Source organism: Alligator mississippiensis, chromosome 5 (genome assembly GCF_030867095.1).
Source record: "Alligator mississippiensis isolate rAllMis1 chromosome 5, rAllMis1, whole genome shotgun sequence".
NCBI classification, from domain to species: domain Eukaryota; kingdom Metazoa; phylum Chordata; order Crocodylia; family Alligatoridae; genus Alligator; species Alligator mississippiensis.
In genome coordinates this window covers 88,461,568-88,478,264 of record NC_081828.1, presented here as the reverse complement: position 1 = coordinate 88,478,264, position 16,697 = coordinate 88,461,568, and positions in this window count along the sequence as shown.

The window sequence follows — 16,697 nt, the reverse complement described above, 5'->3', positions numbered from 1 at the left end:
ATGTCCAGTCTAAATCTGCTCTCTGCTAGCTTGTGGCCATTGTTTCTTGTAACCCCCGGGGGCGCCTTGGTGAATAAATACTCACCAATTCCCTTCTGTGCCACCGTGATGAACTTATAGGCAGCCACAAGGTCGCCTCTCAACCTTCTCTTGCAGAGGCTGAAAAGGTCCAGTTTCTCTAGTCTCTCCTCGTAGGGCTTTGTCTGCAGGCCCTTGACCATACGAGTTGCCCTTCTCTGGACCCTCTCCAGGTTATCCACATCCTTTTTGAAGTGTGGCACCCAGAATTGCATGCAGTACTCCAACTGCGGTCTGACCAGCGCCCGATAGAGGGGAAGTATCACCTCCTTAGACCTATTCGTCATGCATCTGCTGATGCACGATAAAGTGCCATTGGCTTTTCTGATGGCTTCGTCACACTGCCGGCTCATGTTCATCTTGGAGTCCACTAGGACTCCAAGATCCCTTTCCACCTCTGTGCCACCCAGCAGGTCATTCCCTAGGCTGTAGGTGTGCTGGACATTTTTCCTCCCTAGGTGCAGCACTTTGCATTTCTCCTTGTTGAACTGCACCCTGTTGTTTTCTGCCCACTTGTGCAACGTATCCAGGTCTGCCTGCAGCTGTTCCCTGCCCTCCAGCGTGTCCACTTCTCCCCATAGCTTTGTGTCATCTGCAAACTTGGACAGAGTACATTTGACTCCCTCGTCAAAGTCGCTGATGAAGACATTAAAGAGTATCGGTCCAAGGACTGAGCCCTGCGGGACCCCACTGCCCACACCCTTCCAGGTCGAGACTGACCCATCTACCACGACTCTTTGGGTGAGACCCTCTAGCCAATTCGCCACCCACCGGACTGTGTAGTCATCCACGTCACAGCCTCTTAACTTGTTCACCAGTATGGGGTGGGATACCGTATCGAAGGCCTTCCTGAAGTCAAAGTATATGACATCCACCCCTCCTCCTGTGTCCAGGCGTTTCGTAACCTGGTCATAGAAAGAGACTAGGTTGGTCAGGCACTATCTGCCTGCCACAAACCCGTGCTGGTTTCCGCTCAGCATAATTTGCCCTGCCGGGCTCTCACAAATGTGAGCCTTGATGATTTTTTCAAAGACTTTACCAAGGATGGAGGTGAGACTGACTGGCCTATAGTTGCCCGGGTCCTCCTTCCTCCCCTTTTTGAAAATGGGGACCACGTTAGCCCTTTTCCAGTCCTCTGGGACTTGGCCCGTGCGCCACGAGCGTTCAAATATTCCCGCCAATGGCTCTGCAATGATGTCGGCCAGTGCCTTCAGCACCCTCGGATGGAGCCCATCCGGGCCTGCCGATTTAAAGGCATCCAGTTCTTCCAAATGACTCTGCACCACCTCAGGATCTACGTATGGAAGTCTGGCGCCTTGCTGCTGCCTCTCTACAACCCCAGTGAGAGACTTGTCGTGCCCCTCACTTAGGAACATTGAGGCAAAGAACTCGTTGAGGAGTTTAGCCTTGTCCCCCCTATCTGTCACCAATTGTTTCTGCCCATTTAGCAGGGGTCCTATTCCTCCCTGGGCCTTCCTTTTACTCCCAATATAGCTAAAAAACAATTTCTTGTTGTCTTTTACTTGGGTTGCCATCCTCAGCTCCACTGTAGCTTTGGCCCGCTTATCTGCCTCCCTACAAGCACAAGCAGATGAGGTATATTCATCTTTGGTGATCTCACCCTGTTTCCACTTTTTATGTGCTCCCCTTTTAGCCCTTAGGCTGCCCTGGATTTCTCTGGTAAGCCATGGAAGCCTCCTGGCCCCTTTCCCTTTTTTGCCTCGCTCGGGGATCATCTTGGTTTGTGCCCGAAGGATCGTTTCCTTTAGGCACAGCCACCCTTCTTGGGCTCCCATCCCTTCAAAACTCCTACTCTGCAGTGCTTCCTTGACTAATCGCCTGAGTGCATTGAGATCAGCTTTCCTAAAGTCTAGCACTTTCACCCTACTAGTTACCGTACCCACTCGCCGTCTTATGTTGAATTCTGTTATTAGGTGATCACTGTCTCCCAAATGGCTACTGATCTGGAGGTCCCCTATCATGTCATCTCCTGTTGCCAATACCAGATCCAGTATGGCATTCCCCCTAGTGGGACCGTGTACCTCCTGTGTCAGGTGGAGGTCCTGTACACAGGTTAGAAACCTGCGTGAGCGATGGGACCTTGCTGTCTGCGTCTCCCAGCAGATGTCCGGGTAGTTTAGGTCCCCCATGACTACCGCCTCTTCAGCTTTTATGGTCTTCGAGAGTTGCCTCAGGAGCCCCGCATCTATTTCTTCCCCTTGGTGTGGGGGTCTGTAGCAGACCCCTACCACCAAATCCCTTTCTCCTTGCCCCCCATGTAGCCTAACCCACAATCCTTCCACTTCCTCAACCTCGGATTCTGTCTTGATGAGGGTTGATGTATATTGCTCACTGACATAAAGTGCAACCCCCCCTCCCCTTTCTTCCCCGACCTGTCCTTTCTGTACAATCTATAGCCTTCAATATGTACCGCCCAGTCATGGGATGAATCCCACCAGGTCTCTGTTAGCCCCACTAAGTCATAGGTGTTTAGTGCAAGCAGGAGCGCTAATTCATCCTGCTTGTTCCCCATGCTCCTAGCATTAGTATATAGGCACTTGAGCCCTGCGACTGGTGCCTTTGCTGCCCCCCCGCTCCGAGTCCCAAGGGGCCCATTGTTTCTTACCTTCTTGTTTCTTGCCTGTTCTGTAGTGCTGGTCTCCCCATGGCTTTCAGGTTTCCAATGTTCTCCTTCTTCAGGCTGGGCTGTCCTTGTGGGTGCCACATGGTTTGGTGGTCCACTGCTTCCCCTGCCCTCGTACTCCCCTCCCCCCGACGAGCCTAGTTTAAAGCCTGCCGGAGGAGATCCACCAACCTAGTAGAAAACACACGCTTACCTTTGGGGGACAGGTGAAGCCCATCCCAGCTGAGCATGTCCCTCGTCGTGATGTGCGGGTCATTGTCCAGGAAGCCAAAGCCTGCCTCGAGACACCACTGCCGAAGCCGCCAGTTGGTCTCTCTGATGCAGTTCTCCTGCCATCTTCCTCGTCCGGTCACTGGTAGGATGGAAGAGAAAACCACCTGTGCCCCGAACTCCTTCAGCACACCACCCAGAGCACTGTAGTCCGCCATCAGGTGATCGGGGGTTCTCCTGGCCGCATCATTAGTACCCACATGGATGTTATTAGTCGGGAGGTGTTGCTCTTTTTTTACCACAGTCAGCTACAGCTGATCCATGCAGGGATCTCTTCTTGGGCTCCAACCACCCCTAACCCCAGTCCTAGCACTAACCAGATATTCTACCACTGGTTGAAATCATAGACCATCTTGTGTGTGATAACTTTTTTATTTTTTTTCTCTAGGTTTTATTGATTTAAGTCTCAGTGACCCAAAAGAAAACATCACCTGGTTTACACTCAGCCTCAGGTAAGTCTCAAGTACAGTTACAGGAGGGCTCGTCTTGCCCCACTCTCTCAGGGTGACCCACCCTTGATGACAATGTATTAAATAGTTCAAACAATAAAAAAAGGAAAAACCCATTCTGGGGCTTTGATTTCCAGGGTTTTATTCTCCCTCTCTGTCTCCTGACCTATGACTTTGTTGACAGACCACCCAGCTGTGGCTGGGCTCCAGCCACAACCTGTGACTCTAGGCAGTCTTTCCCCTTTAAGAGCCTTGTGTGGGGCTATGGCAACTTTGGCACCCTAATCCTATGAACCCACTGAGAGTCTGAAGACCATGAAGGATATTCAAAGTAAAAAAGAAAGAAAAAACCCAGCTTCTGCTGGAACCTGTGGCAACCATTTCTCACATGGCATGCCCATGTCTGGATCTCTTCCACCACCTGTACCGCTCCTCCCTGCAGCGCCTCCCTAGCCATCTTCCCCTGGCTCAGCTGAGCCACCCCAAGCACTAATCCCTGCTCAGAGCTGGCTCCTGGGGATTCCCCAGCTCTTTACCCCTGTCCTGGGTCTCTGGGAGAACCTTGCTCCTCCAGTTCTCTGACTGTGCCCCTCTCTTTGTTTCCTAAGGGGTTCTATCCTCACAGAGCAGCTGCTCCAGAACTTCTGCTCCCACGGCATTCCCTTGTCTTGCCACGCTGCTGGCTCTTACTCAGCAGGCTCCTCTGTCCCTGTGGGGACTCCTGTCCTGTTTTCCAGAGATCCTACCCCATCCTCTCCACACATCCTTCCCTTTAACATGCTGCTAGGCATTTTTTTTCCAGCTCCCTGGAAGTTTTCCTTGGGTTTGTTGGACTCCCCGATTGGGCAGTGTGATTCTCTTGAGTCTTCTTCTGGACAGCACCAAGACAGTAAGTCAGTCACCACATTGACAGGCTTAAATTCAATGTTAAAATGAAATGGTTGTAAATCTGGATCCCAACATGTTATACGTGTGCTGTCTGTCTGTGTGGTCTTTAGCCACTTCAAGGGGGCGTGATCAGGCATTAAGGTGAACTCCCATTCCAGGAGGTAGTAACAGAAATATTCCATCCCCCCATTTAATGGCTAGATATTCCTGCTCAATTGCTGTGTACCTTTGCTCCAGAGGGCTTAATTTGTGGCTGGCATAATCTATTGGCTGGTCCACTATGTCTGCCTCCTAGGACAATACTGCTCTCATGGCCCTGTTGGAGGCATCAGTCTGCAGAATGAAAAAATGCATGAAGTCAGGGGTTTCTAGGACCACATCCTGGCACAGGGCTTTTTGTGTTTTCTGAAAAACTTCCAAGCACAACTCATCCCATCATATGGGGCCATTATCTCTTCCCTTCAATAGGTCAGTTAATGTTGCCATTACCTCCACAAAACGAGGTCTGAAACATAGGTAGTAACTGGCTAATCTGAGGAAGGCTCTCATTTGTTTTCTAGTTCAGGGTGGTGAGTAGTCTCTGATAGCCTCTACCTTGTCTGTTAGTAGCCGAATACAGCCCTGTCCCACCAAGAACCCTAGATATTTGTTTTTGGTTTTCCCTAATGCACATTTTCCCTGGTTGGCAGTCAAACCAGCTAGCCTTAGTTCTTGGAGGACCGCCTGAAGTGCTTTTATGTATTGACCCCAATCATTACTGTAAATGATGATATCATCTATATAGGCCACTGTATATTGTTGGTGAGGTGCTACGACCAGCATTCCCTCTAAGCTGAATGGCATGCACAGCCGCGTACATGCTGCACTGTCAGGCATGCCTGTGTGGCTACACACACCATGCAACTGAGAGAGAATTCTGGCTCGGACCCAATCAATAAGTCTTTGAAACATAGCCGCTGCCCCATGTAGGCCAAACAGCATCTGCTTGAACTTGTAAAAGCATCATGGAGTGCCAAAAGCATTTTTTTGCTTGATCCTCTTTTCTGACAGGAATCTGCAAATAGCCCTTGGTTAAGTCCAAGGTGGATATAAATTTAGCCTGCCCAACTTTCCCTAGTAACTCATTTATTTAAGGCATGGGAAAAGCATTAAATATAGAGATTGCATTTAATTTTCTGAAGTCTATGCAGAACCGTATCGACCCATCTTGTTTGGGCATGGCTGCTAAAGGGCTCCGCCAAAGACTGCAAGATTCTGTTATAACTCCCTGAGCCAACATTTTATTCATCTCTGTCCAAATTCCTCCTCCATTTTTCCCTCACTATTTTTTCCCTCTGGGGTGACAATGCTGTGATTTATCCCTTTTGCACAGCCTGGGTTTTTGTTAAACACGTCTCCAAACACTTGTACTAGATGCTTTACCTGCTCTCTTTGCCCCTCCGTCAGTTGAGTTCCTAAGCAAACCTCTTTGGTGACCTGTTTTCCCTGTAACTTGTTTGGTTCTAGTCTTAATTCTGTTTTTTCCATTACTGGAGTCAACACTAGGCCTTCAGATTCTTGCCAGGGCTTCAACACATTGACGTGAAAAATTTGTTTTTCTTTCTTGTGTCTGGGAGAGAGGACTTTGTAATCAATGGGGCTGACTCACCTAGTTATCTCAAATGGCCCCTGCCAGCCGGTTAGAAATTTATTTGTGGAACTGGGTAGAAGTACCAAAACTTTCTGCTCCACATGTAGCTCCCTTTCTCTATCGTGATATGCCTTTTGCTTTTCTTGGACTTTCTGGAAGTGAACACTGCTAGATAAGCTCTCAAGATCAAAGTTGTCCAAGTCAGATGGGATTCTTCCCCTACCAGTTCTAGATGGTTTTCATCCTGAGCTCTCACGACATCCAGGACATAGTAAATTTCAGCCCAGTCATGGCCCAATACCATCGAATAAGGGAGACCTCTGGCCAGGCAGACGGGCATCTCTCTCACCACTTCTAACATCTTTACCCAATATATCCTTTTAGGATACGTAATGGGTTGTCCATGCATGCAGACCATTCAGGCTGCAGTCTCATTTGGGGCCCAGTCTTGAGGGGTCAGGTCCAGCCAAATCAGGGTCTGAGCACAGCCTGTGTCTATGATGGTCTGTATTTTCTTCCCTCCTATGCTGGTTCAGATTGTGGGCTTCTCTTTCTTTTCTTCCCAGGTTGATTTTCCTACGCTCCAGTCCATCATCTCTATCAGGCCATTATTCCTCTGCTTATTCTGATGCATCTGAGCTTCAAAATGGGGCTCTCCTGAGCATTGTACTGGGTGGGGAGTACTTGTACACTCCCTTGCCATCTGCCCCATCCATCCACATTGGAAACACACTATGGTAGCAAAACAAGGTTCTTTGGGTGAATCTGATATCTTTTATTAGACCAACTTAAATAGTTGGAAAACAATTATTAAGCAAGCTTTTGGGTTCAAAAACCCTTCGTCAGGCTAAGGAAGTTTCTGCAGTTGGCGTGTGCTCTTCCTGGATGGAATGAAAAGTAAAGAAGCCAGAGGCTGGTCTGGTATGCATACAAGACAGGTAGTTAGTGAAAATGTAGACTGAGGAGTCAATAGGTGAGAGACAGGCTGGGGGAGGAGGGGGCAGGGGAGAGAGAAAGAAGGGCGATGAATAGTGGAGAGATACCTGAGGAGTCAGATGTCAGGCAGGTTATACTGTGTCATAAATCCAATGTCTATATTTAGTGCATGATTTTTAGTATCCAGGAGGTTAATGAAATGGAGTTCATAGGCTAGTCTCTGGGAAGTGTTTTGTAAGTTTCCTTTGAGGATCAGGACTGAGAGATTGGAGAGAGAGTGGTTTTCTTGTGAGAAATGTCCCCCCACAGGTAACTGGTATTTCTGTCTTTGATTCAGTCTAATGCTGAGGTTAATGCTGCTTGCTCAAAGCTTTCTAGCAAGGCTTCCAGATCATCTTGAGGAGTCATCTTGGTGACTTTCAGCTCGACTTGGTTCCTCTGAGCCCATGCTTGTTGCTAAAATCACTTCTCTTCAAGGGTTATTTTTTGAGCTGCCTGCTGTTGCTGCTACTGTAGCATCTGGCTTGCCAAACATAATTTTTGTAGGAGAGGTTCAGGGCCTCACACGGTTCCTGCTTGGATCTTCATGGTATCAATCCTACTCAGGCCATTGTTGGCTTCCCAGCCAATGCACCTCTTTGTGGGGGCTTATCTCTGACTGAGGGTATGTAATCAGAAGCTTGGAACCTTCTTGGCCAGATCCTTTCTCCCCCTGTTATCTCTCACTTTTGACTCACTGCAGTGAGTGCTGACTCTCTCCTGCCATGTCTTGATTTTTTGTTGTTGATGCTATTAGCCAAGAGATGCTGCTCTTTCTCTGCCCCAGTCAGATACATTCAATCGACGTGGGGCTACAACTCTCCCCTACACCCCATCCGGGCACCACCCAGATATTGTGCTGCTGATTGAAATCTTAGACCATCTTGCATATGATAACTTGCTTTATTTTTTATGTAGGTTTTATTGTTTCAAGTCTCAGTGACTCAAAAGAAAACAGACCACCTGGCTTACACTCAGCCTCAAGTAAGTCTTGCATACAGTTACAGGAGGGCTTGGCTTACCCCACTCTCTCAGGGTGGCCTGCCCTTGATGATGATCTATTAAATCATTAAAATTAAAGAAAAAAAAAGAAAGATCCCTTTCTGGGGCTTTGATTCCCAGGGTTTTATTCTCCCCCTCCATTTCCCAACCTGTGATTTCATTGACAGGTCATCCTGCCCACAGCTGGGCTCCAGCCACAGCCTGTGACTCTAGGTAATCTTGCCCCTTTAAGAATCTTGGGTGGGGCTACAGGAACTTTCTCACTGTAACCCCATGAACCCACTGAGAGTCCAAAGACCATGCAGGACATTCAAAGTGTAAATAAAAGGGGGGAAAAAAAAGAACTTCTGCTGGAACCTGTTCCTGACAGCCATTTCTCCTATGGTGTGGCCATCTCTGGCAGATCTCGCCTACCTGGTCCTCTCCACAGATGGGTACAAAACAGCATAGTAACTCCTCTGCTCAAAAGAATGGCACCTCCTCAACTATATCATTGTAAAAGCATGAGATCTAAAATATGTCTGTATCACAAATGTCATAAGAGAAACTGATGATACTGGACCGATCATCATTTAGTGAGATCAATCTTGTCCAACAGGGTTGTGTTGAATCATTGAAAGCAACCCAAATCAGTCTCAAATGCCTCTAGACCCCTAGCTTCCATGAAGCCCTCCAAACAAATCTCAGTAAGAAATTTTCCAGTTTTAGCATTGAAAATTATAACACTTGTGTTGGCAAGCTCTAAAAGAGACTGTTCATAAGGTTGCATGGAATCAGTTGGCTTTATCACCTGATGCTATCAGAAGAGAAAAGCTTTCTGTGACTGGTAGGACAATCCTACATTCATTCAGAAACTGTGAACTTTTTGATGGTTTAAAGTTCAAGCCCATAAGAAAATTCAAGAAATAAAAAAAAAAAAATGGGAAGAGAAGGTGAAATAAATCCAATAATTTGTTGGCAATCATGACATGCAGAGCTTCTTCAGTGCAATCAAGGCTGTGTACAGGTTGAATTCTTGTGGACTCATCCCACATAGATCTAAAGACAGCAATACACTCCTCAAAGATGATAAGTCCACCAAAATCCTCTGGAAGGAGCACTAACCAAAAGCTTCTCAACCTAGAATCAGTGGCAGATGATGAAACCATTGAATTCATCCCACAGCATCCAGCAAGGGAAGCACTTGCCAATCCACCAACCTTCGAAGAGGTTCATTTGGCAATAAGACCGATGAAGAACAACAAACTACTTAGCCCTTATGGCATACCAACTGAGGTCTTCAAAGTTGGTGGGGAAACTGACCAACAAGCATCTTCTCAAAATCTGGAACACTGAGAAATTCCTGCTGACCTAAGGAATGCCAGTATTGTCACCATTTTTTAAAAAGGAGGTAAATCTGATTGTGGAAACTATCAAGGTATCACTCTCCTCACCATCACTGGGAAGATCCTTGCTTGAACTCTGCTGAATTGATTGTTCCCTCTTGCCACATGGCATTGACAATTAGTACAGGATGGGTGGGAACTTTTTCAATCTTTCCTGCCTCCAGGCCAAAACAAAAGTTACATCAGCCTTGATTGTGGAATTTCAGTATGTAAATGATTGTGCTCTCATTCCACATACTGAGGAGAACATACAGATGGCCCTTAATGGCTTCTCTCAAGCATACCAGTGCCTGGGACTGTCCTTTAACATCAAAAAACAGAAGTGTTCTGGGCTAATTTACTCCCCCAGCAAAGATCCTCATTGATGGATAGGAGCTGGAGAATGTTGAACACTTTGCATACCTGAGCTGCCATCATTAATGAGGGGATACAGTATAGGATCCAATGTGCCAGCTCTGCCTTTGGAAGACTGTACCATCATGTGTTCAATGATCACAACATCAGGAATTGAACAAATTTCCTGTTATATAAGGCTGTGATAATTTCAACTTCTCTATAGCTGTGAAGCTTGGGTGACCTACAGAGACCACCTGAAAAGCCCAAAATGCCTTCACCAGTGCTACCTCTGGAAGATACTTGGCATAAAGTTATTAAACTGTCCAATGCACATTGATCTTACTTGACATATCTGCTTAGGGAAGGAGTAGAATAGACTAAAAATGCCTAATCTAATCTAGGTTAACAAGGTACTGGAAGGACAGACTGCAGCAATATCCCTATGACTCACACTGGTGCACAGTTCCTTTTTAATCAAATATGTGTCTGAAACCTGCTTCTTTTACTTATGCCAGTGGGGCAGGTCAGCTGAGTAGAGGAAGCAACATTTTCCCAAAAAGTATTTGCTGAACATTGTATAATTTTACGAACTTTGGAAAGGGAAGTGTCACTAAGGAAATCATAAACTTTTACAAGACAACATGGTCTGCAGCAATTTTTATGCTTCATGCTCCTATTGAAATAGAAAAGAAATAAAGCAGAAATGCTTTCAATACATTTTTGTCTGTGGAAAGACAGTTACAACCACAAGTTGAAATAACAGGCAGCTCAGATGCGCAGATTGAAAGTAGCTGTTCCACTAAATCTTCAATGATCCTCATCAAGTAAAGTTTTAGCAGGCAAGCATAACTGGAAGCATAGCTATTTGAACAATACTTAAACCCCTTCCTTAACTAGAGTCCCAAGCAAGGGGGAGTTCACTAGGAAGTTTTCCTCGAAAATCTCTCTCTCCTTCCTTCACTGTAAGCCTGTGAGAGGAAGCAGGGAAAAGGAACCTTTCAGGACCAAGGAGCAGAGAACAAGCCAGATTACAGGGGATTTTGCTAAGGAAAGTCTGCTTGGGAAAAGGGGCAGGAAAAGAGAGGCAGTGGATTAAGAGACCCAAAGAAAAGGCTCAAGGATGTCCAGGGGTCAAAAAAACCTGTGTGAAAAAAAGCAGAGTTGTACATGCGGGTGCAGCATGTGTCACTCAAAATTAGAGCCTGGCCAGCCAGAGCTGTAATCTAGGTGCTGACCAGGCTCCAAAGGTCAAGATTGCCACAGATGTAACCCCAGGAGGCTCCCAGGACCCCAGGTAAGGCTGCTGGAACCAGCCCAGTACTGGCCCCAGCCTCCCCTAACCCACCTGCAGTAACCTACCATGTGCCAAAATATGCATGGCACAGGTGTTCCCCGGGGACAACTAGTAGCAGCACAAGGTGTACCGCTGCTAGTTGTCCCCAGGGAACCAAATTTGAAAGCTGGAAGCTTGTGACCTCTGGGAGCGGTGAGAGATGCGCGGGTAATAGCTCGCTGCGCCCCCGCTCCCCCGAAGCCCCCCAGAAACGCTCCAGCAGCCACGGAGCCCCCCGCCGACCCCCAGCACAGCCGGGGTAAGCAGGGCCCGTGGAGAGAGGGGGCTAACCCCTTAGTGTGTGTGTGGGAGGCGGAGGCTGAGTGGAGCCGGGCCGGGTCAAGCCCCGCCCAGGCCCCTACTTGGCCCAGCCCCCCAGGGAGAGAGAGAGAGGAGGGGGGGTATTCACCAGCCCCCCTCCAGTAAGGCAGGGTCCCCCAAATCCCGGGCAGGGCCCCCTTATTGCCCTAAGAGCAGCTTCCTCAATGGCAGGCCCACTGAGCATGCGCGCAGTTTAAAAGGGCCCACCGACCGGGAAAAAGCCCAGTTAGACGCGGGAGCAGCGAAAGACTCACGGGTGATAGCTCGCTGCGCCCCCGCTCCCCCGAAGCCCCCCAGCAGCCGCGGAGCCCACCACCGACTCCCATCACAGCCGGAGGTAAGCGGGGCCCGTGGAGAGAGGGGGATAACCCCTTAGTGAGTGGGAGGAGATGGCTGAGTGGAGCCAGGCCGGGTCAAGCCCCGCCCAGGCCCCTACTTCGCCCAGCCCCCCAGGGAGCCACGCGACCGGAGCCGTGAGAACAGGCTGTGCAAACAGGCGCGCTTCTCTGCAGGCGCGTGACTTAGCATGGAGTTCATGTGGGAGGGCGCACGGGAGGGCCCAAGACCCTGCCTCCGCACCCCCCAGGGTAGACAGTCCAAGCCATAGCCAGCCTACCAGAGGCATGACATGGATGGACACGTGCCACACCGAGGATCCCCTCGGGCTCCACGGCCCCCACCTCTGGCATCTCAGACATGGCCACCCAGATGGAGCCCCTGGTTCCTGGCTCCATGCAGACAGAGCCCTTGGCTCTCGGCTGCGGGGGCTACTTGTCATTTTTTCAGGCTCTGGGGCCTGGGAGCATGGTGACCTCCCCTTGTGGGGTCTGCTCCCTTTTGGGGTCTCTGGCGCGCCAGCTGGAGGAGCTCCAGGCCACAGTCCAGAGACTGCGTGCCATCAGGGACTGCGAGCAGGAGATAGACTCCTACTGCCAGGCCCTTCTCCCCCGGGAGGCAGAGGGTAGATCACAATCTCCCTCCACGCCATAGGAGGACTCTGGGACCTCCTGCTGTGTCCAGCCAGGGGCATGGACCAAGGTGGTCAAGGGCCCTAAGGCCCACCGCACCAAGGCCCCTCCCCCACCAGAACTGAGCAACAGGTACGCACCTCTTGCTGCCCCAGCAGAGCCTGCTGAGTTGCTGGCCCCCCACAGGCAACATGGGCCTAACTGCAGCTCCCACCCCTGCTCTCCCCAAGACAAAATGTAAGGTGTTTGTTGTGGAAGACTCCCTCCTGAGGGGGACGGAGGGGCCAATCTGCCACCCCGACCCCTTAGCCTGGCAAGTCTGCTGCTTCCCAGGGGCCCGCATCCAGGACACTGCAGAGAGGATCCCTAAGCTCCTCAAACCCACAGACCACTATCCCATGCTCCTTATTCACGTGGGCACCAATGACACAGCTCGGAGCACTCCCAGCCAGGTCATGAGGCGCTACAGGGATTTGGGAGCGGGGCTAAAGGGTCTGGGGGCACAGGTGGTGTTCTCGTTGATCCTCCCAGTCTCAGGCTATGGGCTGAAAAGGGACAGAAGGATTTATGTGGTCAACCAAAGACTGTAGCGCTGGTGTCGTCAGGAAGGCTTTGGCTTTCATGACCACAGCCCGCTCTTTGGCGAAAGAGGAGGTGAGCTGCTGGGAAGAGATGGTCTCCACCTCTCTCCCCTAGGGAGGAGGCTCTTCTCAGCCAGACTGGCTGACTTGCTCCACCGGGCTTTAAACTAAGCCCGTTGGGGGACGGGGGGACTACCGCCACTGCTGGCCCACTGAGCAATCCTTGCAAAGCCAGCGGATCACGGCACTCAAGGGAGCCCACCCCGGCCCCAGCCCTGGTAAAATCTGTGGGCAAGGAAGGAGCCCCCCAGGGGACACTTGCCTGCCTGTACGCTAATGCCAGGAGCCTAGGGAATAAGAAGGAGGAGCTCATCCTCCTGCTCAGTGCAAACAATTACGATGTCATAGGGATAACAGAGACCTGGTGGGACTCCACCCATGACTGGACCACAGGGATAGATGGCTATACCCTGTACAGGAGGGATCGTGTAGAGAAAAGGGGCGGGGGTGTAGCTCTCTCTGTTAAGGAAAGCTACTCGTCCCTGCAAGCTGATATTGGCGACCAGGGTGGACGGCTGGAGACCCTCTGGGTTAAAATCCGTGGGGAACACGGCACAGGGGACACAATGGTGGGAGTCTATTACAGATCTCCCACCCAAAGTCCTGAGCTTGACCAGGAGTTTGCCCAGGAACTGGATGAGGCAGCTTGCTCCAGGACCATAGTTGTCATGGGTGACTTCAATTACCCAGACAGCTCGTGGGAGGATCGCTCAGCAAAATCTGAGCGGTCGCAGAGCTTCCTCTCGTGCGTGGATGACCTCTACCTGACTCAAGAAGTCTATGGGCCAACGAGAGGCAAAGCGCTGCTCGACCTGGTACTGGCTACTGGGGATGACCTAGTTGGTGACCTAGTGATTGATGGGAAGCTGGGTGACAGTGACCACGAGCTGATCACCTTCACCATCCACCAAAAAGCTGGCAAGTCAGTCAGCAACACAGAAGTCCTTGACTTCAGGAAAGCCGACTTTGACAAGCTCAGGAGGCTTGTCAGTGAGGCCCTAAGGGACCATGACCAAGGGGAGAGGGGAGTTCAAGAAGAGTGGTTGCTCCTCAAGGGAGCGATCCTCAATGCACAAACTAAGTCTATTCCATCTCGGAGGAAAGGCAGCAAGAAGGCACAGCAGCCCCCCTGGCTCTCCAGGGACCTAGCAGACCTCCTGAGGCTAAAAAGAAAGGCCTACAAAGGATGGAGGATGGGAGTCACCTCCAAGGAGGATTATTCTGCACTGGTCCGGTCCTGTAGGGAGCTGACCAGGAAAGCCAAGGCTGCAACTGAACTCCAGCTAGCTTTGAGAATCAAGGACAATAAAAAGTCCTTTTTCAGCTATGTGGGAGCCGGAGGAAAAGCAGGGGCAACGTTGGACCCCTGCTGAACCAGATGGGGCAACTGACAACTGACGCCCAGGAAAAAGCCAACCTATTAAATAGGTACTTTGCGTCGGTCTTTCATCAGCCCCATGGGACGCCCATGCCCGCTACAGGGCCGGGAAGTCCGGGTGAGGGTGATCCCCTGCCCTCCATTAATGCTGACTTCGTGAAGGAACATCTTGAGAAGCTGGATACCTTCAAGTCAGCCGGCCCTGACAATCTTCACCCCAGGGTACTCAAGGAGCTGGCGAGCATCATACCCCAGCCTCTAGCGCGGATCTTTGAAAACACTTGGCGCTCTGCTGTAGTGCCCGAAGACTGGAAGAAGGCCAATGTGGTGCCTATCTTCAAGAAAGGGAGGGAAGTGGTTCCGGCTAACTATAGGCCCATCAGCCTGACTTCTATCCCAGGGAAGATCTTAGAAAAGTTTATTAAGGAGGTCATCCTTAATGGACTGGCCGACGCCAACATCTTAAGGGATAGCCAGCACGGGATTATTGCGGGTAGGTCTTGCTTGACCAATCTCATTTCCTTCTACGACCAGTTGACCTATCACCTGGACAAGGGAGATGAGATTGATGTCATATATCTTGACTTCAAAAAAGCCTTCGATCTGGTGTCCCATGATCGTCTCTTGGAGAAACTGGCCAATTGTCACCTTGGGTCCTCCACGATCCACTGGCTGGAAAATTGGCTCCGGGGTCGGACCCAGAGGGTAGTAATTGATGGAAGTCACTCATTGTGGTGTCCTGTGACCAGTGGGGTCCCCAAGGCTCTGTCCTTGGACCCATACTGTTCAACATCTTCATTAATGATGTGGACACTGGAGTCAGAAGCAGACTGGCCAAGTTCGCCGATGACACCAAACTTTGGGGCAAAGCATCCACACCAGAAGACAGGCTGACCTGGACAGGCTCAGCAAGTGGGCGGATGAGAATCTGATGGTGTTCAACGCCGATAAATGCAAGGTTCTCCACCTTGGGAAGAAAAACCCGCAGCATCCTTATAGGCTCGGCAGTGCTATGTTGGCTAGCACTATGGAAGAAAGAGACTTCGGGGTCATCATTGACCACAAGATGAACATGAGCCTGCAGTGCGATGCTGTGGCTAGTAAAGCGAGCAAAATGCTGGCTTGCATCCATAGATGCTTCTCAAGCAAATTCCGGGACGTCATTCTCCCCTTGTACTCGGCCTTAGTGAGGCTGCAGCTGGAGTACTGCATCCAGTTTTGGGCTCCACAATTCAAAAAGTATGTGGAGAAGCTTGAGAGAGTCCAGAGAAGAGCCACGCGCATGATCAGAGGTCAGGGAAGCGGACCCTACGATGACAAGCTGAGAGCCTTGGGGCTCTTTAGCCTGGAAAAGCGCAGGCTCAGGGGTGATCTGATGGCCACCTATAAGTTTATCAGGGTGACCACCAGTATCTGGGGGAAAGTTTGTTCACCAAAGCGCCCCAAGGGATGACGAGGACGAATGGTCACAAACTACTACAAGATCGTTTCAGGCTGGACATAAGGAAGAATTTCTTTACTGTCTGAGCCCCCAAGGTCTGGAACAACCTGCCACCGGAGGTTGTTCAATCGCCTTCATTGAACACTTTCAAGATGAAACTGGATGCTTATCTTGCTGGGATCCTATGACCCCAGCTGACTTCCTGCCCTTTGGGCGGGGGGCTGGACTCGATGATCTTCCGAGGTCCCTTCCAGCCCTAATGTCTATGAAATCTATGAAATCATCCCCAAGGTTGGGAGGATTAAGACCACTGTCACCAAGAGGAAGCAATGGTAATTTGTGTGCTCCAGTAGACTCGATTAATAGCTGCCGTGTAACCCTATCCTCTTTTCATTTTGAATAGTTTCTTAGAATATCTGAAGATGAAGGGATATAGTTTTATTATTTTCATATTGTGTTTCTGGTCTGCTGAGAGAAAATATAAAGTTCATATAACCAATACACACTCCAAATCAGATGTAATTTAAATAGACAGACTCAGAATAGTATTTTGTAAATAAGAAACACCTATAGTTTATACAGAAAAGAACATATTGGTGAGTAACAAGAGTTTTATTTTTATTTTTACTTTTACTTTATAGAAGCTGTTACATATTTTATTCACTGCTTTAGTTTTGAAATGTCTACAAAGTGTCAACAAATAAATTCATAAGTAAAATTGCATAATAGGAAATAGACTGAAACCACTTAAACATTCTTAATGTTCCAAATAATTTAGTGTGCATAAAAGGATGTCTGCCCCAACTTTACTCTCTAGAGCAGCGTTTCTCAACCTGTGGGGTGTGACCCAGAAGTGGGTTGCAAAATATATGAAAAGGTTGTGAACAAACTTTAAAAATGGATTCTCCTTTAAAGAAGGAAAATATGCAAAACTGTGGGTTTTCTCTTCCAGGCTGGC